The sequence below is a fragment of the Meles meles genome, chromosome 2 (genome assembly GCF_922984935.1).
Source record: "Meles meles chromosome 2, mMelMel3.1 paternal haplotype, whole genome shotgun sequence".
Classification (NCBI taxonomy): domain Eukaryota; kingdom Metazoa; phylum Chordata; class Mammalia; order Carnivora; family Mustelidae; genus Meles; species Meles meles.
In genome coordinates, this window is record NC_060067.1 from 148,956,491 (window position 1) to 148,981,332 (window position 24,842).

Here is a 24,842-nt window from a genome sequence, read left to right on the forward strand (position 1 = left end):
ATATTCACATTCTGCTCATTTCATTTGTAGCCAACTGGGCTGCTTCCTGCATGGGTTCTAATTAGCCTCATGGTAGCAATATCACATTATTGAGGCGGATTCAGGAATGCCTGGGTGCTTGGCTCGCCTTCCTGCGTTGTGTGTACGAATTTGTGTGCAGATGTTGTCTGTGTACCTGGTCTTGTGAAATACAGAATTCTTTTCCTGGAAATTGTTGGAAAACATTGCTGCTTTCTAAGATGATGCAGGTCATAATCTTGAGTGCGTTCTAATGACATACAAAGCACTTTTGTTAATTGATCAAAATATCTATTCTTTCCTAATAGAGGGCCTTTCTTTTTGTGTGTATTTATGCCGTATTTTTAAGGACCATTAAAAATATGTTTCTTAACGTAATAAGCAGTTGAGATGGTGCTTGTAGTAATTAGCAATAGAGTAGCAGTAAAAGATTTTATGAAGAGAAAATTTCATAGTGGACTATTATAAAATTAATCTAAGTTCTTAGGATGAATGAACACATTTTTAGTAGTATCTAAATGTAATCTACCTGTCAGAGATAGGAGAATGGGTTATAATTTGAAATTCATCTATTTTGGGTTCTTTTCCAGTCTCCCATCTGCCCCCCTTAGAGCACGTAAAAATTTAGTGTCTTTTCAATTCAAAGGTGTGACTTTCAGAGCATGGAAAGAAAAGTTGTATCGATAGTAATATTCTTACCAAGTCATATCCCAGCCTCAGTTCACTAGAAGCAATTTTTTAGAAACTATATTCAGAATGCTAATACGAATCAAAAACTGTTTTCAGTTTGTAATTCCCTGTACTTGGAGGATGAAAGCAAGAGATGCATTAGGGATCTTCCCTGTAATTTCCTTGGTGCAATTCTAATGGTGTTTCTGGTTGACCAGTAGGTTGGAAAGTAAGAAATTAATAGTGGTTTACTTAGAGCCATTATATCAGAACAGCTGAAATTCCTGTATTTGCCAGTTGGTGGGGTTAAGAATTCTTTCCTTTGATGTTAATTTAGAACACACTGGAACTTCAGGGGAACATGATTCGTGATAGATAAAGCAGAGTACAGTTATGACATCCTTATTATAGCCCCGTTTCTCTAAACTTTGCAGTGATAGTACAGCTTCTTTTTAGCAGATGGGAGGCCTAGCAAGACTGTGCTGATTGCTGAAAGCTGAAAATTTAAAAATACGATGTTCAGGCCAACATATTTTCTTATACTTAAGCCCTCCTTCCTGTGTCAAAAGGTCTCAGTGACATAGAATAATATGTCTGTTGTTTTTCTCATCAAGTCCAGGGGGTCACACGGCTCTCTGATTCTTCTCCCATAGCATAGGCTTTCACATTGCAGTGACCCTCTTCCAACAGTGGCTCCGGTCGGTAGGATCCCAGTGTATGCTATTTCTGTTTCAGAGTTTGCTGGGCAACCAGTACTGTGGGCAAAGAGAGGTGGGGTGGCCCCAGAAGATAATATGCCAAAATGAGATTTCAAGGAAAATTTTCTTTAAGGAAAACATTTTATCTTAATCTTTTTAGCTGATGTGATTTTGGACACAGAAGTATGAAATCATTTCCTAGAGAATAATGAGATCCCTCAAATGGAATATGGCCATACAGCCATACAGCCATGCACGTTTAATGATATTTGTGGACAGCGATGGCCCTTCTAAATGTTTATGTTTATGTCAACTTTTGCTGAGTTTATGTGCTGTGGAGTTCGGTGACAGTTGATTGGATGCCATAGTCATATCTCCAAAGGGCATCTGCCCTGCTTCCTAGTGTGGAGATGAAAATTTGTTTGAAAGACTAAGGTAACTATTTTTTTTTTAACCCCAGAAAAAAATCCTCCAACGTTCTTTGTGCAAGAGACTCAGGTCAAAGAAATAGCGTCCCAGCCCTGGTCCTCTAAATGCATATGGTCTAGTCAGAAGTCCAGGGCAATGGAATCCATTCAATAAACGTTTTGCACTTTGAACTCCATACTTCTACACCCTAGCAGACTATGGTCAGGTAGACTGTGAAGTTTCCAAGTCAGTCCTAGAAAGAGACATGTGACTTAAAAACAGGTGTCTTTTCATTCCTAAGCCCCAAGGTAAAGGGGACTCACCCTTTATTGGGTTTACAGGGTATTAGAGTTTCTTATCATAGATGGCTCAGTGCTGTTGGAAGAAGGATGTAAGGGGAAAACTTCCTATATTCTCTTTCCAACAGCTGCAATTTAACAATTTCAGTATTCATGTCCTGAAAGGCATCCACATAAAGAACTTGTCGGTGTCTTCAAGTCTCCCTTCCCGTGATAGCTCCTGTCCTTCAGTAGACAAGAGGGATAATTCATCTCCCAAAGCAGCCATGCAGGTTAGTCAGGGATGCCTTAGCTTCATCTCAGCTGATACCCCAAAGCCTGGCCGCGGGTGTTCTCATAAACACGAGTCTCTACTGCTTCCTGCCTTGCTAATTTCCGTGTATGGTCATCTGCCACATTGAGGAAAATCCTTTTGGCCAGTAAGAGTTGGGTGAATGAGAAAAGTATGCCCCGTGCATTATCACACACTTTGTTTCTTCTTCCAGTTTTGACCAAAGGAATAGCTAAGATGTGGAATAAAAGGATTTTTCTTCTTTGTTTTTTCTTCCTTGAGATTAGAAGATGTGATCTGTAGTGTAGGCCCTCGGTCTTTTCACTGAACTAATAAGAGGAAACTGGTCAACAATTGTGGCTGCTTCATTTCCAGTTTTAAATTAATTTGTGTTAACTCCTTAAGGATGGACCTTGGGCACAGGGCCCAGTCAAACATCATGTGAGACCTTCCTAGGTAGAGAAATGTCTGTAGGTATATTGTTTTCCAAATTGACATTTACATTTTGTGGGGAAAACACAGATGAGGTAGAGGCCAGGCTAAGTTTTTCATTAACTGTGTGTTTGGGGAAATCTGAGTTTTCTTCCTTCCTGCGGCTCAAGTTCTACTTCCAGTTGTTAATTGGGAAGTCAAGTGCCTGACAGCTGGGCCAAGTAAATTGATTACCATAAAGAAAGCAACCCACTCTGAGGAAACCGCTGGATGTCTGTGACTACCTGTTGTTATGTGACACAAGGCAGCCAAAACAATCAGACTTTTCTGCTAAAGTGCAGAGTTGCCAAAGATAATTCCCAGAAACCTTGATTCAAGGAGGCCAAAATCCTGAAGTTCAGAACAGAGGATCTGTAACATTAGACAGACGAAGAGAATCCTGTCACTATGAAACCCTGGTTTTGCAACATCGAGCGACCTCACAAACTTCTGGAATGGGTGTGTTATCACAGACGTGATACAGTGCTGAAGGTGACACAAAACATAATCTGTTTAGTCTCTGCTGTGCAGGAAGAGGAGTAGCTAGACAGAGAGACATGAAGAAATGCCCCTTCTCCTTTGGGGAAGCCGCACGTTTGCGTGGGAATGAATGCATAAAATGTACCATGTTGGTGGTTGGATCTAGAAGTAGTGGGTTAAAAATGCCATTTTAAACATGGGAATTCCACAAAAATAAAAGCTGAAGTTATTTCAGAAACATTAATGAAAAATTAAGCACTTAAGTTTCTCTAACATGGTAAATAAAACTTCATATTAGATCTCAGTTCGAGACACCCCTATAGGTTTTCTTATTTCTGTAAACAAGGAAGGAAACCAAGTCGATTTCTGTTCATTTCTGATTTATATTCATTTATCCCAGTCTAGTCTTAGAGAGAAATATAAATTATAATTGTCTCATGTAGAAAAATCCAAGCAGGCCTGGTTTTGAAAAACATAGAGATGTTGTGAAATATATATATAATAATTATGCATCATAATATATATTATGTATATTATAAAATAATTTTTCTTTTAAAGTAATGTCTACCCCCAATATGGGGCTTGAACTCACGACCCCAAAATCAAATTACATGTTCCACCAACTGAGCCAGTCAGGCACCTCATAGCTATGAAATATTTAGAACCAGATAAACTTGGGTGGAATGAAGTTTAAGGTGAGGTTAATCTCTGTGGTGAACTGAAACAGAGAGGAGTGAGACCCCAAAATTGACTTTATTAACCGTTTTAATTATGGCCCTTTTGGTTGTACATAATAAATCCTCTTCAGCCAGTTTAGGCAAGCGAGGGGAATTTAATAGAAGGTGCCAGGTTTGGGGTTAACTTATGGAACCCCAGAGCAGGGAGGGATGCAGGAGGGCGTGAGTTCTTCACTGAAGCTGGGGTCTGGAAGACCATATGGAAACCAAGATGCTCTCACTCCCTGCCTCATCCCTGCTTCTCTGTGCACACAAATGGACCTTTTCTTTTGCCCGGCTCACATGGTGGAAAATGAAAATTTCTTGCAGCTTCTGAGTTTGCCTCTTGTTCAAAAGAGGAGCCAGACAGAAATTTCTTAGTCCCAATTCCAAACTCCAGCTGATTGCCTCAGCTGTAGATGGGATCCACCCGTGGAAACTTGTACTTTCACTAGGGATGATAAGAGCATGTGGGGCAGACATGGCTTCAGTCATATAGGATGGCCAGGAGGGAGAAGAACCCCCAGAAATGCATCTTGGGTGGGCAAGAATGGAGGTGGCATGACACCAGGAAGGTAAACAATATGTATGAACCACAAAAGTTTGAGAAGCAGATTATGGTAATTGCTGTTATTTAAATATTGAACGTAAGTGTGTTTTGGCCTTTGGATGACTTCTACCTTTCTTTTCCGCTAGACTCTTGGGGAAGAGCCACCCAGCCAGGACTTTGCCTCGCCAGCTTCTCCGCTCTGTAGGTGGTGAGGCAGGGCTTCTCAAAGTGTGGTCCCCAGACTGACAGAATCAGCATGGGTGGGGGAGGACAGGGAAATGTTCGAAATGCAAATTCTTCAACTCTACTCTGAACCTCATTGAAACTCGGAGGTTGGAGGCCCAGCTGTCTATGTTTTCGCAAGCCCTCCATGTGATCCTGACAGCTAAGTTTTGAGAAGCACTGTGCTGAGGAAACGGTTAATTAAAGCAATAAGTTTTGTCCGTCTGAGAAGAATGCCTTAGGTTAAAGCTGACGGAGGACAGGGCTCTATCAAACATGCATCTTACTTTTTATTTATTTTATTTTATTTTAAGATTTTATTTATTTATTTGACAGAGATCACAAGTAGGCAGAGAGAGGGGGGAAAGCAGGCTCCCCGCTGAGCAGAGAGCCCGATACGGGGCTCGATCCCAGTACCCTGAGATCATGACCTGAGCCAAAGGCAAGGCCTTAACCCACTGAACCACCCAGACGCCCCGCATTTTACTTTTTAAAAAGACCATCTCTTCAGTAGAGATTCTTTTTAAGTTATTACGAAATAACAGTATCTGGGAACCTTTTTTTGAAAGGGGACATGTACCTAGTAAATCGAGATAGTGTTGCTTTTGAGCCTTAGGTTAATACTGCTTTTTTCAGTGTTCTCTGGTGTTAAGTTTCATGATTATTCTTGGACCATGTTGGCTTTTGTTTTGTTTTGTTTTTTTAAGAGGAAAAAGCTCCTTCTTTCCCTCTTCCCAGCAAATCAAAGACCACATGTTAGAGACCATCCTATTCTAAAGAATTCCTGGAGATAAATAAGAGATTTTAGCCAAACCATTTCTCAGGGTGATAACTATTCACTCTTCTGTTTGGGATTTCTTCTCTGGAAAATTGTTGTCTGATCAAACTTGATAAGCAGGATGGCTTCAGTAATAGTCTACAAGGGTGGAAAGTAGGTGTTTCAGTTTTCTATTAATGTCAGCTCACACTGGTCTCCTTCAAACCTGCACGTCCTCTAAGTGGTGGAACCACACAGGAGGGCCAGTCGCACCTCGTTCCTGGTGGTTCTGCTTCCTCACTCAGTTCTAGAGCAAACAGGCGGACATGGTAGCAAAGTTAAGGAAAAGATTTAAAGAATAATTGTGACGTATCGGTTGAGAAGCATTTTGGTTTTTTTTATTATTAGTACTGTCTATTTCTCACATTGTCAAATGCATGGTACCGAGAATCTGAGAACACAAAAATGGCAAATGCCATAGTTACTCACCCCGAAACGAGAAGTTCTTTTTTTCACTTCCACTCTTTTGAGCACCTGGAGAAGTTGGTTGAATCCAGAATATAAATTCTAAGAATTTATATATTTCACATTGTTATGTTTTTGAGGGGACTTCTAGACTGACTTTTAAGCACCTTTTCATTTTAAAAAACATCCTCATTGAGAGTTCATTCACATACCATAAGATTTACAGATTTAAAGTGTCCAGTTCAGTGGTTTTCAGTTTATTCACAGAGTATGCAGCCATCATCGCATCTAGTTATGGAACATTTTCATCACCCCAGAAAGAACTCTGTACCCATTAACAGTCACTCCTTCCCCATCCCCAAGTCACCCCCACCTTAGGCAGCCACTAATCTATAGATTTGCCTGTTCTGTACATTTCATATGAATGGAAGCGTACAGGATATGGTCTTTTATAACTGGCTTCTGTCACCTGACATAATGTTTTTATTTTTTTATTTTATTTTATTTTTTTTTTTAAGATTTTATTTGTTCATTTGACAGAGAGAGAGAGATCACAAGTAGAGAGGTAGGCAGAGAGAGAGAGAGAGAGAAGCAGGCTCCCTGCGGAGCAGAGAGCCCGATGCGGGGCTCGATCCCAGGACCCTGAGATCATGACCTGAGCCGAAGGCAGTGGCTTAATCCACTGAGCCACCCAGGCGCCCCGACATAATGTTTTTAAAGTTCACCTCTGGGGGCACCTGGGTGGCTCAGTAGGTTAAGCATCTGCCTTCGGCTCAGGTTGTGATCTCAGGGTCCTGGGATAGAGTCCCACATCGGGCTCTCTGCTCAGGGGGGAGAGTGCTTCCTCCCTCTCCCTCTACCTCTCTCCCTGCTTGTGTGCTCTGTCTCTGTCAAATAAATAAATAAAATCTTTTTATTTTGAAATAAAATATATATGAAAATAAAGTTCATCTATGTATCAATACTTTATTCCTTTTGGTGGCTGAATAATATTCCACTGGGAATTATTGGACTAAATATACCAGTAATGTAATGTTAATTTTATTCATGGTATAAAATGGATATATACCACATTTTGTTTATCGAGTCATCTGCTGAGGAACATTTGGTTGTTGCCCAACTTATGGCTGCTGTGAACATTCATGTACAAGTTTTTTTGTGGACATATGTTGAGTTTCTCTTGGGTATATACCTAGGAGTGCAACTGCTGAATCAAGTGGTAACTCTATGGTTAACATTTTGAGGAACTGCCAAGTCATTTGCCAAAGCAGCTGCACCATTTTACATCCCCACCAGCAATGTATGAGAGTTCTAATTTTTCCACATCCTTGCCAAAACTTACTATTGTCTGTCTTTTTTATGATAGCCGTCCTACCGGGTATGAACTAGTATCTCACTGTGGTTTCAATTTGCATTTCCCTGATGACTTAAGATGCTGAGCATATTTTTATGTGCTTATTGGCCATTTGTGTATCTTCTTGGGAGAAATGTCTATTCGAGTCCTTTTCCTGCTTTTTGAGTTATTTGTCCTTTTATTCTTGAGTCGTAAAAGTTCTTTAAGTATTCTGAATATATGCCCCTTAGCGGATGTATGATTTGCAAATATTTTTGCCTACTCTGCTGTCTTTTCATTTTCTTAATGGCATTATTTGTAGCACAAAAGGTTTTAATTTTGATTTAGTCCAGTTTATCTCTTTTCTTTTGTTGCTTGTGAGCACCACCACATTTATCATAATTCCAGAAATTAAGTAAAAATGCAGACTTGCTTAATATTAAAATGAAAGCCTGTCTTTACTTATATGAGGGCAGCATTTAATTTGCAGATAGAAAGCCTATGAAAACTAATTTATTGACTGCAGACCTCCTAGTGGAATTGACCTGGCTGATTTCTGTATTTTGCAATAGCATTCTGTAGTTCAGCTGATGGCAAAGAATATTTGTGTGTCAACTTTTTTTTTTTTTTCAAGATTTACTTATTTATTTTAGAGAACGCAAGAGCACGGGGAGAGGTAGAGAGAGGGAGAGAGAGTATCCCAAGCCTGCTGTGGGGCTTGATCTCATGACCCTGAGGTCATGACCTGAGCCAAAATCAAGAATGGGACGCTTAACTGACTGAGCTACCCAGGTTCCCCGAATGCCAGCTTTTAAAATGACTTCTAATGAATGTGACTATTAATGGGCTTGCAACTAATGGCCAGATCACTTTCCTCATGCCTTGTATATCCCAAGCAATTCTCAGGGTACACATGTATATGATATGTGTGTGTCTATGTATGTACACACACACATACACAGGAAACCCATAGCTGGGGGAGTTTAATCTTAAATAAGGAATTAGACTCTTCTTTCAGGGAGAACTGAGGGTATATGGAGTGTGAAAACTATGTCTTATACAAACAGGGACTAGATCACTTTAATAAGATAAAAATGTGCCATGTTTATATAGCACAAAGAATCCTTTTCTTGAAGGTCTAGATCTTGTTAAACTTAATGGACATGCAGCGGTGTTATTTACCTGACTGTACAGACAGGACAGAGTAGCACCTAGGTGTGTGCATTCAGAAGGACCATTCTTTTCCCAGCAAGAAGAGGTGATTTGCTTCGAGCAGATTCTCCCACCGTAACTGGTGTTACCCTCACTCTTTGACTAGCACGCAGCCTTCTACTCATTTCATAATTCAACATGCAGCTTACAGATCTTGGAGGCACACACCTGAATGGCTGTGGCTGCCCTCCCACCTCGTGTGGGAGCTCTTCCGGCTCACCCCCAAGGGCCAGCCCCTCTGCACCTCCTTTCCCCCCGCCGAAGAGCCCTCACCCCTCTGGTCATCCTTTGGCTTTTTTGACCTGGCTTCCTCTGCCTCTCACACTGAGACCTGCGACTCAGAAGGACTGGATTCAAAAGGGCTCTTGTTTTATTATCATCTCCCTGTTACATAGCTGCATATATTAATATAGCCGCGAAAATTTGTATTGGCCTGTGTTTCCAGAAACCAGGCAAGAACTCTGAAAGGAATTTCATTGGCTCTACCTTCGTTATAGAGTCCTTTTCTGTTTGGCTGAACTGGGGGAGGGAGGGGTTTGATCACAGCTGTGAGGGTTGAGGGTGGGGCTTAGGGTGGGGTGGGGGGGTGCAGGCAAGATGGAATGATGGGGAGGTGCTCCAGATCTTTCTTGGTAATACTGAGAGGAAAAAAAAAAAAAAAAGACAGCTAGAAAATGTGCTTGCAGTTGGGGTAGTGTGTAGTCCTGATTCCTGTGTTGTTTTTGGTTTCCTGGGATAAATGACTACAGAAGTTACCCACAACACAAGCTGTGGCACAGAGAGACCACTAATAAATACTATTCGATGGTGGCACTCTACAAAGAAGCTTTATCGTCTGAGGGATCCAGGTGCAGTGTGGATGCAAAAATTTGAGTAACCGGTCAAGCATTCTATCCCCTTTTTCACACAGAGGACAAAGGTCCCTGCCAGGTAGAAACCGTGTGCCCTATCACGGCATTTGGATCTCCTCTACTGCTCTAAGTTTTTATGGTTCTTACCCCAGCCTTTTTGGCTGTATGTTGCCACAGTTACAGTCTTGGGAGAAGGGCACGACCATTAGTTCCCTCAATGAGAGATCTAAAACATTCTCATTCCACAGTAGCTTTTCTCTTCATTGCCATATTGACCTTTCACCTTTCCCGTATTCGTGTCAAGGAAGGCAACCATTCACATGTATGATGAAACCCCAGGGATTCCATGTTCATGTGGGTACAAGCTGGTATCACAGATCTGCCTCTGGAGAAGAGAATCCTTTCTCCACTGCCAGGCAGCCTGTCCGCTGCTCATGGCCACATCGCCCACTGAACAAGGGTTCTAGGGAGTGGTAGTGTCTGGGCCCCTTATGGCACTGAGCACCAGAAGATACCCACAGTCTGAGTACCCACAGTCTGAGAACGACAGGCCCTGTTTCTCTTGGGTAGGGGAGTGTCCAGAATGGCCCAGGAATGGGAAACTTCTATGAAGCAAACTATTTCTCCTTTATGGCTTCTGTTTTTCTTTTTTTTAAATGTTTTTTCTCTAAATTTTAAAAATTTTAGTGTTGGCGCGCCTGGGTGGCTCCGTGGGTTGGGCCTCTGCCTTCGGCTCGGGTCATGATCTCAGGGTCGCATCGGGCTCTCTGCTCAGTAGGGAGTCTTCTCCTTCCTCTCTCTCTGCCTGCCTCTCTGCCTACTTGTGATCTCTCCCTCTGTCAAATAAATGGATAGAATCTTAAAAAAAGAAATAAGTGTTATTTGTTTTAGGTATACAATTTAATGCTATATATTACTCAGTGCTCAAGATAAGTGTACTCTGAATCTCCTTTATCTATTTCACCCCGTACCCCCACTCACCTTCCCTCTGGCAAGCACCAGTTTGTTCTCTGAATTTAAGAGTCCGGGTTTTTTGTTTGTTCCTTCGTTCGTTCGTTCGTTCCTTCCTTCATTTGTTTCTTAAATTCCACATGTGTGTAAAACCCTATGGTATTTGTCTTTCTCTGACTGACTTACTTCACTTAGCATTATACGCTCTAGGTCCATCCATGTTATTACAAATGGCACGATCTCATTCTTTTTTTATGGCTGAGTCACATTCTGTCGTATGCATGTGTGTGTCTGTGTGAGTATACATACACATCGCATCTTATTTATTCATTCATCTACAGATGGACACGTGGGTTGCTTCCATATCTGAGCTATTGTATATAACATAGGGGTACAGATATATTTTTGAATTAGTGTTTTCATTTCCTTTGGGTAGAAACCTAGTAGCATGGCAGTTCTATTTTTAATCTTTTGAGGAACCTCTGTACTGTTTTCCACAGTGGCTGTACCAGTTTGCATTCCCACCAGCAGTGGGAAGAGGGTTCCTTTTTCTTTAAATCGTCACCAACATCTGTTGTTTCTTGTGTTGTTGATTTTAGCCACTTTGACACAATGTATTATCTCATTGTGGTTTTGATTTGCATTCCCCTGAGTAGTGATGTTGAGCATCTTTTCATGTGTCTGTTGGTCGTCTGTATGTCTTCTTTGGAAAAATATTCATGTCTTCTGCTCCTTTTTAATTGGACTATTAATTTTTTTGGTATTGGGTTGTATAAATTCTTTATATATTTTGGATGGTAACCCCTCATTGGATATATTGTTTGCAAATATTTTCTCCCATTCAGTAGGTTGCCTTTTTGTTTTGTTAATGTTTCTTTTCCCTGTGCAAAACTTTTCACTTTGATGTAGTCCCAGTAGTTTACTTTTGCTTTTGTTTCCCTTGCTTCAGTGGACATATCTGGAAAAATGTTTCTATGGCCAATGTTAAAGAAATTACTGCTTATGTTTTCTTCCAGGAGCTTTTGGTTTCAGATATCATATTAGGTTTTCAATCCATTTTGAGTTTATTTTTGCCTGTGGTGTAAAAAAATGATTCTGTTTCATTCTTTTTTTTTTTTTTGCGTTTTCTTTTAATATATACAGTATCTTTTTTACAAAGTTCTGTACATAAAAATAAATATACAGAAACAACCCCATCAACTCTCTGCATCAGTATTCTTTTGCATGTAGCTGTCCAGTTTTCCCAGCACCATTTGTTGAAGAGACTGTGTTTTTCCCACTGTGCATTCTTGCCTCCTTTGCTTTAATTGACCATATAAGCGTGGGTTTCTTCTGGGGCTCTCGATCCTGTTCTCTTGATCTATGTGTGTTTTTGAGCCCATACCACACTGTTTTGATTACTACAGCTGTGTAGTATATCTTGAAATCTGGGATTGGGATACCTCCAGCTTTGTTCTTCTTTCTCAGTATTGTTTTGGCTATTCAGAGTCTTTTATGGTTCTGTACAAATCTTAGTATTATTTGTTCTAGTTATATGAAGAGTATTATTGGTATTTTGATAGGGATCGCCTTAAATCTGCAGATTGCTTTGGGTAGTATGGGCATTTTAACAGTATTTCTTCTTCTAATCCATAAGTGTGGGATATCTTTCCATTTGTTTCTGTCATCTTCAATTTCTTTCATCAGTGTTTTATAGTTTTTTGAGTGCAGGTCTTTTGCCTCCTTGGTTAGGTTTATTTCTAGGTATTTTATTATTTTTGTACAATTGTAATGAGGATTGTTTTCTTAATTTCTCTTTCTGCTACTTCATTATGAGTGTATAGAAATGCAGTGGATTCCTATGTATTAATTTTGTAGCCTTTGACTTTACTGAATTCATATTTCAGTTCTAGTAGTTTTTAGGTGGAGTTTTTTGAGTTTCCTATATATAGTATCATGTCATCTGCAAATAGTGAAAGTTATTACTTCTTCCTCATTGATACGAATGTCTTTTATTCCTTTTTGTTGTCTGATTGCTGTGACTAGGACTTCTAGTGCTGTGTTGAATAAAAGTGGTAAAAGTGGACATCTCTGTCTTATTTCTGATCTTAAAGAAAAAGCTGTCAGTTTTTCGCCATTGACTATGATATTGGCTGTGGGGTTTTTATGTACGGCCTTTATTCTGTTGAGATATGCTCCCTGTAAACCTGCTTTGTTGAGAGCTTTGATCATGAATAGATGTTGTACTTTGTCAAATGCGTTTGCTGTTTCTACTGAGATGATCATATGGTTTTTATCTTTTCTCCTGTAAATGTGATGTATCATGTTGACTAATTTACAAATATTGAACCACTGTTGCATCCTTGAAACAAATCCCACTTGATCATGTCAAATGGTTCTTTGAATGCCTTGTTGAGATTGGTTTGCTATTTTTTGAAGAGTTTTGCATATATGTTCATCAAAGATATTGGTCTATAGTTTTATTTTTCTAAGTCTTTATCTGGTTCTGGTATCAGGGTAATGCTGGCCTTGTAGAATGAATTTGGAAGTGTTCCTTCCTCTTCTGTATTTTGGAATAGTTTGAGAACAATAGGTTTTAACTCTTCTTTAAATGTTTGGTAGAATTCACCTGTGAAGCCATCTTGTTTTGGACTTTTGCTTGTTAGAGGTTTTTTGATTTCTGATTTAGTTTCATTACTAATAATCAGTCTGTCCAAGTTTTCTGTTCCTTCCTGATCTAGTTTTAGAAGGTTAGATGGTTTCTAGAAGTTTGTCTATTTCTTCTAAGTTATCCAATTTGTTGGCTTACAACTTTTCATAATATCCTCTTATAATCCTTCATATTTCTGTCGTGTTATTATTTCTCTGAATTTCTGATTTCATTAGAGTCCTCCTTCTTTCTTGGTGAATCTGGCTAAAGGTTTATCAATTTTGTTTATCTTTTCAAAGAACCAGCTCCTGGTTTCATTGACCTCTTCTGTTGTTTTGTTTCGGGTTTTTTAGTCTCTATTTCGTTCATTTCTGCTCTAATCTTTATTATGCCCTTCCTTCTACTCACTTCAGGCTTTGTTTCTATTTCTGCCTTATGGCTTCTATTATTCTTCTATGAAGACAAAGGATTGAGAGGGTCATTTTTGCTTTATCTAAATGAGAGAACCAATGACATTCTTTCTGAAGGGATCTTAGTCTTCCCTTCCTCATATTTCTATTTACACCACCCCTGTATCTCCTTTTCCCAAATCTGGACCATCCTGAGTTTGTGCTGTGAGGTGATTTACTTCCTATTTTCTAAATTTGGGATAGCAGCTGGATTCCAGCACATTTCCTGGTTTCCCCGTGACTTGCCGTATTCTTGGATCACTAATCTCCCCAGCTGGAGAGATGGGGGGAAGTGACAGAATATCGTTGTGACCTACCACATTTCATCTTGGGGCCAAAATCAGGTGGTGAGGGTCATTGTTTAAAGAATGAATTATGAACTCATTTCCTTATTTCCTGCTGCTACCGTCCTTATCCCCATAAACCTACCTAAACACAGACACACAGTTCCCTCCTGTTGCTACCAGAGATTCTTCCTAGGGTTTTGGGGTGGGGGTGTTCACGGAGAGAGCCTTCCTGGAGGCATCCTGTGGTCCACGTACATGTAGCCAGAGGTACGTTCAGAGGCCCTCTGGTTGAGAGGGAAAGAGGCTCTCAGCAGAGCCCAAAGACTAATGAGAATGAAAGTGAGCTTGCAGGGATTTCTGGGACTGACCTTGAGAGCGGAATCCTCCTGCCTCACTCTGCACATTTGAATATTGGTACTCGTCTTCCGTTGGAATTCATCAACGCTTAGTTAGTTCGCATATTGGATAATTTGTAGATAATACCTTTTTTCCTCCACTTTGTTTTAAAGAGCTGTGGAAAAGAAAAAAGAAAACTGGGGGGTAGGAGGATAATTTAACCGAACAGATGGTGGTCTCTTCTCAATTACTTGTGCTGAAGCCTTTGCGCCCTGTTTATCCCATTTTAAGGCTGTTTAAAATATTTTCTCCTAACACATTGTTTGTGTTAGAATGCTCCTCCTATATGACTCTTTCTTGGCTTTCCGGGAGACATCCAGAGCTAAAGTGTTCATCGTGCGGTAGCAGTGAGTGTCCAAGCATTAGGGCCTGGTTGTCAGATTTGGGGTTACCTTCCCCACCTTCCCCTGCCGCGGCCGCCGGTTGCCTGTTTTGTTGCTCTTCGGCACCTGCATGGGAGAGGACACAGAAACAGAGCGAGGAAGGGAAATTCAAATGAGTCATTTATTGCTACTTGTAAGTGGCTTTGATTTCAAAAACATTTGGAAGAGAAGGTTGAAGCACAGCCAGAATACATCATGAGGATACCCATGCACTCATGTCTCCAAGAACCAAAGGGAATTAAGAGCCCAGAGGGACCATTTTCCACCGTCAGATGGTCTCACGCCCAGTCTAAGGCTTCCCGCAAGCAAGGGGCTAGGGACAGTGCCCTAGTGAAAGCAAACGCTCATTTATCATCGGCTATGAGGGATTTGATTTGTGGCACAAGTATGTAAAGAATTCTTTGGGGTTTAAATGAACTCTGTCCTATAGTTCTCCTCTCTCTTTCCATTTCTTCTTTATGGTGTTCCTTCTTTCTTCTCATTTTGGTTTGTTTTTTCTTTCACTTTTTCATTTTCCGACAAATATTTATTGAATTCCTGCCGTATTCTAAGACCTGCTTTAGGTCCTAGGGACACAACAGGGAATAAAACAGCGTATCTCCCTGCCCCGTCTATCCCCTACCCATACCTCACTCCCCTACTCTAGTCAGCTAGTGCCTGGGTTAGTCATTCTGTTATGGGATGTTCTGCGCTCTGCACCACGCTTACCAGCCCTTTCCTGCCTGCTGGAAACACCAACCAATGGAGGAGAAGTAGTCAAGGCTTCTCAGCAGAGAGACTTGGAGGCACGATTCAGTAATATTTAGCACCACCCAAGGAAAATGTGTAAAACTTGTCAGCATATACTTATACCCTGATACTATCTTTTAGAGGAAAATACTTAAAAAGTTAGAAAACTCTCAGCTGTTGAAATAAAACTCTTCACTTGCTCCCTCCTATCTTTGGGTTCTAGGGACTCTCTCTGTCCTTCTCCCTCCTGAGTGTGTACAATGCAGTGGCCAGCTGATCACTTGACAGAGATGGACCTTGCTTTTTGGTTATTTTCACGTCGGCAGGAATTTTACTGAGTCTTGGAGGGATTCTGTTTAAAACCTAAGCATGCACCCTCTTCCCCTGCCACTCCCAGCCAGCATTCAGGTTCATAGAAGCATATATAAAGCCCTATTAATCATAGCAGATGAGGTGAACAGGGCCTAGATTTATTAAATGGCAAAGGATAATAATAATGTTAAGTAGATTTAAGGTTAGATGAGATACTTTAATTGACCCCCTTTCTTCCTTTCTTTCTTTCTTTTTTTAATGTGAGACAAGCGAAGTATATTCTGGACATTAGATGAAAAATAGGTTAATTTTTTAAAAAATGAGATCATTTGGAATGTTACCAAATGGCGGACATACAGTTTAAATGCACCTCTTTAGCTAATTTCTAGTGAAATCATCAAATGAAAAGAAAACAAGATGATTGGGAGGGGTTTTACATTAACACCGGGACACTCAGAGGTCAACAGATAATGACGGAGCGGCTCCACATCATCTGCCAGTGGGAGAAACTGATCTCCTGGAGCCCCCGGTGACCAAAGGATTTTTGTCCTTGATTTTCACTGGACACACATGAAACTGAATTCAGAATTTGTTTCGTGTGATGGACGTATTTGACTTGCGATCATCTTCTGCCTGACCACAGGGGGACCTCCTTTGTGTCACGCGTGCCTCTTGTGTCAGCTAACACTAGGCAACATCAGACCCAGAATCGAGTCCAAAACTTGTGCTGCATCCATGGGCCCAGTTTTGTGGCCGATCTGAAAACACCAGCGAATGCCCCGCTGAGCTATCTCAGCAAGGGCCTGTTGCATCGCTTGCTGGTCTGGAGGATGCGAAGGCAAGCTTAAAAATCGACGGAAGGGGGGCGCCTGGGTGGCTCAGTGGGTTAAGCCGCTGCCTTCAGCTCGGGTCGTGATCTCAGGGTCCTGGGATCGAGCCCCACATCGGGCTCTCTGCTCCGCGGGGAGCCTGCTTCCTCCTCTCTCTCTGCCTGCCTCTCTGCCTACTTGTGATCTCTCTCTCTCTCTGTCAAATAAATAAATAAATAAATAAAATCTTTTAAAAAAAAAAATCGACGGAAGGATAAAGTCTCAAGTATTTTGCTCTGATGGGAAAAATGTTCCTTGGACCCTGGAAAGAGAACGTCCAGGGCTTACTAACTCTTCATTATCTTTAAAGTTCAAGTTCCATTCCTTGGGGTATATCTGTTCCTTTCCATTCAGATGGAACACCTGGTGCTCCTCACTGTAGGTTTTTATTTTATTTTCATTTTATTTTTAAAAATTGTTTGTTTATTTATTTGAGAGAGAGAGAGAGCGTGAGCAGGGGCAGGAGAGAGGGAGAAGCAGGCTTTCTGCAGAACAGGGAGCCTGATGCGGGGCTCCATCCCAGTACCTCGAGATCATGACCTGAATCCAAGGCAGATGCTTAACCGACTGAGCCACCCAGGTGCCCTGTAGGTTTTTAAAAGCTTGTTTCTAAGTTGACCCCCTACTTACCTCTGTCTAGTGAACTATGATTTCTAGTGCATGTAGCTGAGTCTTCAGATGTTTATGACTTCTCTCTGAGTTTCCAGATTGCCTGTGATAGAGGGGAAATAACTCACAGTTTTGGTGAGCCAATTCAAAAGGCCGATTCTGATAAAAAGTTTTTGAAATGGTTTTAGGAATCAAAAGTGTGTGTGTGTGTGTGTGTACTGCAGGTCACTGTAGGGCCTTTCTGTTCTGGAAGGTTCTTGTGTATTATTAGAAGAACCGGAGAAAAAGCTGCTGCCCCACTGCTTTGTTTCACAGTGAGCATTTGCTCTCGGTTTCCCCAGGAGCAGAGGAGCAGTGTGTCCATGGGGAGCGGAGGAAACTGCTCAGAGTATGTTGCCTCTCTCTCTGGGGTGTGGCAGTACCTATGCAAAAGCCAGAGCCTTGGGTTTCGTTCCTCGGAGCAGGAATGGGCAGCTTCTCCCTGCCGAGGCTCCCCGCACTCTAGGCATCATGGAAAGGAACCAAGAGCCACGGCATGGAGAAAAAAGAAACTGAAGATGAACTTCCCTACACCAAGCCTGCACCGATCCATCCCCCAAAGAAGGGAAGGTTGTGTCAGGCTGCTGGCTGCTTGTGTTCCGTGTGATCAGTACTTTCCAGAAACAGGGTCGGCTAGAGGAGAGGAGAGGAAGATACCATTCAGCGTGTGAGACTCAGGTTCTTTGCTCCCATATAAAGAACAGGGCTGGGGCTCCTGGGTGGCTCACTGGGTTAAAACCTCTGCCTTCAGCTCAGGTCATGATCCCGGGGTCCTGGGATCGAGCCCCGCATCAGGCTCTCTGCTCAGTGGGGAGCCTGCTTCCTCCTCCCTCTCTGCCTGCCTCTCTGCCTACTTGTGATCTCTGTCTGTCAAATAAATAAAAATCTTTTTAAAAAAAAAAAAGAAAGAAAGAAAAAAGAAAGAACGAACAGGGCAGTTTCTCTTATCACCGGCGACCCAGCTCCTGTCACAGGGGAAGGCCGGGCCAAGGCCACCTCACCCCACTTTGCTTCTGTCTGAGGAGAAAGAATCCGACGGGTGGTGTCAGACTTCTGTGGATTAACATTTCCATTTTGGCCTCCATCCGCGCCTCTGCTCAGGGAGGCCTGCGGCTCCGTCTTTCCCTGAGTGACCAAGGAAACACAGGTCAACTCTTTAGCCATTTTGCTTTTGGCAAGGGCAGAGTCAAGCAAGAGAAAGCAAAGGCAGAGAGAGGGCACCTTTATCAGATGCCAGCGGGTGCCAGGCCCTGCGATAGGGTGCCGCCGTGTGAGCTCGTTTTCTGTCCCTGGTTGTTCCTTTCCCATCATTTGGTCCCCTTGCCTGTGCTGTTGTTCACAAAGTGTCAGTAATAAACCCGCCGTGTACAGGAATCGGGTTTCATATCTCGACCATGTTTGTAGGATCAGCGAGAACCCCCGTATCTTTGAGGATGGCCAGCTGAAGATGAAAGATTATTAATTTATCGAATTGACACGAATATCACTCTACAAAGTGTACTGTTCCCACAACACATCATTGGTGTTGCTTCTACACACATTCTTTCAAGCTTGCTGTGACTCTAAAATGCTAGTTCGAGATCATGTTCATGAGCCACCTGAAGAGAGAAGGGTCAATTTTTATTGCCCATTTCAGTGCTGTTGTCAATGTTTTATCTTTTCATATTTTGGGGTTTTTTTTAAATTTTTTTTTTATTATTTGACAGAGAGAGAAAGAGTAGGGGGAAGGTTAGAGAGTGAGGGAGAAGCAGGTTCCCTGCTGAATAGGGAGCCAGATGCGGGCCTGATCCCAGGACCCTGAGATCATGACTTGAGCTGAGGGCAGACGCTTAACTGACTGAGCTGCGGGGCGCCCCTCCTGTTTTATTTTTAAGTTCATAGCATGTACGAGTTCATAGCACGATGGCAGACCCAAGTCAAGAGACATAGAGTAGCGTCACACGCTGTGGGCTGTGCTTCAGGTGACGCAGGTGACAGATACACTGTAAGAATATCGAATGTGCCAGGCCTGTGCCACATCTTGGGAGTGAAAGATGAGTTAGAGTCTCGCTCACCCCCAGGAGTTTGGTGCAAAGGGGAAACGCACTTGGTGAATCATAGTGGCAGCTCACTCCAGGATTTGCAGGGGCCAAACAATCTAGAGGCCAGAGGAGCTAGGGTAGAGCTGGGAGAGAGAGGGTCCCTGGACACCAATAAAAGAATGCTGCTCACAAAGGGAACACCTGAACACAGATGACCCTTGAACAACACGGGTTGGAATTGTACGGTCTGCTTCTACACGGATCCACCTATATGTGGATTTTTTTTATTACAGTACAGTGCCTTAAATGTCCCTTCCTTATGATCTTCTGACATTTTGTTTTCCCTAACTTACTTTACCGTAAGAACACTGTTTATGAGACATATAACGGACAAAATATGTGCTCATCGGCTGTACGTGATCAGTCAGGCTTCTGGTCAGCAGTAGGCTATGAGTAGTTCAGACTTGGGGGAGTCAGACGTGACATGTGAATTTTCGACGGTGTGGGAGGAGGACGGCTCACCACCCCCGACCCCCACGTGGTTCAAAGGCCAAGTGTATTTGAAATCGGAACAGGACGTTACCGGGGTGTTTCGGAAGGGGATAGGGGGAGGAAGAACATGGCACGTGGAGGCGACTGGAATCTTGCGTACTGTGGAACACAGAGGTATCTGCAGGTGTGCGGAGGGATGATGGGGGGCTGGGGCTTTACAGGGGCAGAAACTAAGGGAAGGAGTCATCCAAGGGTGCAGGAGCCCCAGGCAGGAATGCGGTGGGCCCCTCCGATGGGCCTGCAGGCTAGAAGCACGAGGCTCTCATGAAGGTACCTGGGGTGTCTTTGTCCTTCTGTCTGGGTTTCCATGAAACCCGGCGCGGGCCGCTCCCTCGCCTCCTCTTTCCCTCACTCTTTCTTCCTCCTCGCATCTAAGAGTAGAGGTACCCGGTCCCGCGCCATCCACTGCTTTCTACTCCCCTTGCCTTGGATCTCACCACATTCTCTGGAGTCAGATGCCCCCCCCCCACCTTGTCTGTGTGTCACCGGTGACTCCCCTCTTACTGCCCACAGCCATCCCGCCTCCACTTCCTGCAGGGATTCTAAGTACTTAGCCAAAACAGAACTGAAAACGCCCCTCCCCTCCGTTATTTCTCCGCCACCCGACTTTTCTATTTTTCCTACTCCTGTTGAGAGCGTCTACCAAATCTCAAGGCTTAGAAGTCATGGATTTATTTTTTTCGTCACGCTACCCCCGGCCGTGCACAAACTTTCTTCGTAATTCCTCTCACGTTGGTCTCTTCATTCTTTGTTCAGACTCCTAGCCAGGCACTTCCAGGTCCTCCCCATTCAACCTCTAGAATATCCTGTGAATCTTTTCTATCCCCGTGACCTTTCGTTCTGGCCCTCAGCGTCTCCTTGCTTGGATTACCAGCATAAGCTCCTAACAACTGCCCCCATTTCTACTTCCTCCCGGGCCTTCCAAGTGCCAAGGCCAGGTTGGCCTTCTGAAGTGCAACCTGATCGCGCTCCTCCCCTGGGTAAACCTCTCAAACGCTGGCTCCTCGCTCGCCCCCGTTCTGTCCCGGCTTCCGGGCCCCCACCAAAGAGTCCACGTTCTGCCCCTACCTACCTCTCCAGTTTTATTTCTCTGGAGTGTAGTATGACTGTCTTTGTTAAACGGTTGTTCAGTAGAGGAGTTGGCTTCAGCACCAGTAGAGGAGTTGGCTTCAGCACACTGGGTTCCAGTGTGAAGAATTTTAAGGGAAGAGAGGGAAAGGGAGAAAGAAAGGGAGAGAGAGGGAGGGGGGATGAGGAGAGAAGGAAAGAAAGGTAGGGAGGGGTGGCAGGGGAGGGAGGAAAGAAGGGGAGGGAGGGAGGGAGGAAGGAAGGGGAAGAGGTGGGAAGGAGGAGGTGGGGGGGGTGTGTGGTTTGAGAACAGGAAGGAGAAAGGAAGGAAGACGGGAGGGAGGAAGAGGAAGAAAGGGAAGAGAGAAGGAGAGGGGTGAGGGAGGGAAGGGAAGGAGAAAGGACAGAAACTCTGTCCTGGAGTCAGAAAATAGAAAGGTGGTTGCTATAGTATTCCCACTATTGTGGAGAAAAAAGGGGAATGGGGAGTTAGTGTTGAATGAGTAGGGAAGATGAAAAATTCTGGAGATGGATGGTGATGATGGTACAACAGTGTGAATGTACTTAATGCCACTGAACTTGACACTTAAAAATAACGAAAGTGGTAAATTTTACCACACACACACCTCTTGGACCTCTTGGCCAAACTGAGAGTATAAAAGTGAGTGGCGATTGAAGGTGGGGGGGAGGGGATCTTGGAGACAACTGTGCTGTGCTCCCCACACTGCAGGGTGGCAGGGATGAGGGAAGGGGTACCGGCCTCGCTCCAAATCTAGAGAGCACAGCTTAAGGGACACCCCCTGGGGCGTTCGTCATGTATTTTCCTCAGGTGGGGAGCCTTGTGCACTGGCATCCCATGTCTGCCTTGGGAAAGCTAGAGGGTGGGAAATGGCCAGCTGCTTTGGGGACTGCATGCATGAGAGATGCTGCTGTGTGGTGGGGGAGGGGGGCGAGGACTGAGCTTGCACTCTTTGTCCTGTCAAGTACAGAGGCAGCTGTCAACCCTGGCCCCAGTGTAGACCATTTTCACCCAGAAGGGCTGGCCTGGGTATGGCCTTCAGTGCCTTCCGGTGGGGCCGCCTAGACCATTGGTGGTTGCACAACGACAAAATGGGATGGACAGGTGGATTCCACCTGGGCATTAGAGGGCAGTGGAGGGAATAAGGGACCGTAGACAAGACGGAGTTCAGCCACATAAAGGGATCTTAAGGGGAAAGATCACTTCAAAGCTATAGGCCTCGGGGCGCCTGGGTGGCTTAGTGGGTTAAAGCCTCTGCCTTCTGCTCAGGTCATGGTCCCAGGCTCCTGGGATCGAGCCTGCTTTGGGCTCTCTGCTCATCAGGGAGCCTGCTTCCCTTCCTCTCTCTGCCTGCCTCTCTGCCTACTTGTGGTCTCTGTCTGTCAAATAAATAAATAAAATCTTTAAAAAAAAAAAAAAAAGCTATAGGTCTCTGAAGAGCCCACACTTGAATCCCATGAGAGAAACACCTGCTGGTCTAAATAGGGTGAAATCGTTCTAGAATGGGATGGCAAAGAGCTTTCCGTCCCCTCTCCCCCCTTCTCCTCTAGTCTTTTCTAGGGTCTGGGGAGACAGCTAGTGTGCTGGGGAGAAGGCAACAAGAGAGGGAGAAGCGCTGATGTGAGTCCCTCCCCCACAAAAGGCTACCTGTAGATCCTTCCAGGGATCTCAGTCCTTCAGGCAAGGACTCCCCTCCCAGGAGGTGGAACTGTAAACTAACAAATGGATTGAAACTTCTGGATTCTGAATCAAGATCATTTTGCTGTTTAAAGGACTGTAAGGCTTTGTATTAGCTAAGAATTAATCAGGCTATGGGGCCTGAGTTTTCACCCAGGGACAAGAGAGGAACTCCTCTGCAGGGCAGGCTTCCTGAGACAGTGGGAGACAGAAGTAGAGCTGCTTTTAGGTTTATACCTCGTGAGTCTCGCTAACTCAGGGTGCCATTTCCACCCCTCGGTTCTGGCCCTCCAGCCAACACAGCCGACCTGATAGTTCCCAGACACCCCAGGCAGAGTACAATTCCACCTTGTGCTTGGGTTCCCAGTCTTCCTTGACTCCTCTTCCCACACTGCATTTTAATTTTACCTCTTTTACTAGGGGCTGTTTATACTTGTCTGATCACTCATGTAGATTTAAAGTGCTTGAGGGCAAGAGCCATGTCGTCTTTGCCTCTGTATCCCACATCTCCTCCGTCGTAGTACATAGTACCTAGCAGACATTTTTCAAATGGTGCGAGGACCAAATGACTGATGAATGAAATAATACTAATTGATCATTGCTTATGTGTACTGTGTTTGTGAAAGTAGAAAAGACCGTATTATGAAATTCTCATGGCTTTTCCCCTGCAGTTGCCAAGCAAGTTCGAATCGGACTTATCTGATTTGCAAACCCACTCTTGCAATGCCACCAGGCATACACAGTGTTCTGAATGCTTCTAAAAGAGGAAATAATCATCTTTTTTATGGGCATATGTAGTCATTTTTTATTTTCTAAAAATGTAAGTAAATGGCGGAATATCTGTATTGATCATAGAAAAATTACAAGATACAAATGAGCATTGCAATAAACAGTCACCTACAACCCACCTCCCAGGCATAACCTTACTGTTAACACCGTCTCTCACCTTTTTCCACGTGCCAGTTTTTTTTCTCGGAATAGCAGTGTAGGCCACTTGGGGTAAAGTTAGTATTTGTCCTGTTATTTTAGGAAGAGATTCTAAAAGGATTTATGATATGTGTGAGAGGGAAGGTGATGGGAAAGGGTAAACCCTGTATAATAGACATGTCCCTGGGTGTGGAAGTCAAAGTGAGTAAAGTGAGTAAAGAGTGAGTAAAAAGATTAATTCAACCACTGTGTTGTCAGGACACCCGTAGGATCTCTGGCCGACTTAGGATCTGTTCCTAAATCAGCCTGTCTCCTGCCTCCTAGGCCAGCCTGTCCAGGTACCAGGCTGAGATGGTGATTAATATGGGGGGGAGCTTTAAGCTAAAGAGGAGCTTTTCTTTCTTATTTGCCTTGGGTTCTGATTAAATTTGGGGAAAGGGGATTGAAAACCGAAGTGTGGCAAAAACTTTACAGCGGGGGTTTTCCGTTGGGAGATTTTGCCCCCAGAGAATATTGGCAACATCTGGAGTTATTCATGGTTGTCACAGCTGGAGGATGAGTGCTACTGAAACCCAGTAGGTGGAAACCGGAGATGGTGCCAACCATCCTACAACACACAGCACAGCCTCCCCAAGTAAAGAAGGATGTGGGCCCAGATGTCAGCAGGGCTGAGGTTAAGAATCTCTGCTTTAACAACAACGACAAAAAAAGGCAAGAGAACAGTTGGCAAATATTTTCTTATATATTTCTTATATTATGTCTCACTTGCCCATTGAGAGATGTCAGCTTGAAAACTCTGAGTCTGGAGTCTATCAGGTGGATTAAAAATGCTAGAGGTTTTTATCATTAATCAGTCTTTTGTGCATTCGTGAAAGGTCAAGAGTTGTCGTAAGAAAAGGCAGAAAGCACTTCATGTAAATCATACTTGAAGTTATCCCAAGAAGCTTTCAAAACCTGGTGCCATTTAAGCCAGTGGTACCCATAGCCAGATGATTTTTTAACCCAGGGGCAAAGCTGAGGAAAGGAGATGGAAAAAGAGTAAGATACTGGAGCTTCTTTCTAGCTTTGCTCTTCATAGCATTGAGATTGTTGTGCAATTAAGTGACTCCTAGTATATTTTTGTGTTTGTCTTCAAGCCTTGGAATGACTTGCAGGGTTCAGAGACATCATTACATACCTGTGTCACTGACCCCACTGTTGATTTTCCAAACATTACGTACTTTGAGGGAGCACAGAGGGGGATGTGTGCGTTGTGACGGCACCTATGGGTGAGGTCGCTAGAGGTCATGGTGGCTGTCAGGTCATCAGATCCCTAAGAGGTGGCAAGGGGTGTAGTTTGTACTCCAGAAACAGTCAGGTGGACTACAGATCGAGGCAAAGAAGCTAGGCATGTGACTTTGAAAGCTTCATATTCTTTTCTTTTCTTTCTTTTCTTTTAAGCATGATTGAATCAACTTGGTTTTTATGAGCCTCTCAGATACGCGGAGAAACAACGGCTTGGCAGG

General features: G+C 43.4%; 1 protein-coding gene across 9 annotated transcripts in view; it reads left to right on the forward strand.

Annotated features, from left to right (window-relative positions):
- ZNF827 (zinc finger protein 827) overlaps nucleotides 1-24,842 on the forward strand; it is a 169,554-nt gene that overhangs the window by 64,034 nt on the left and 80,678 nt on the right. The window lies entirely within an intron of this gene.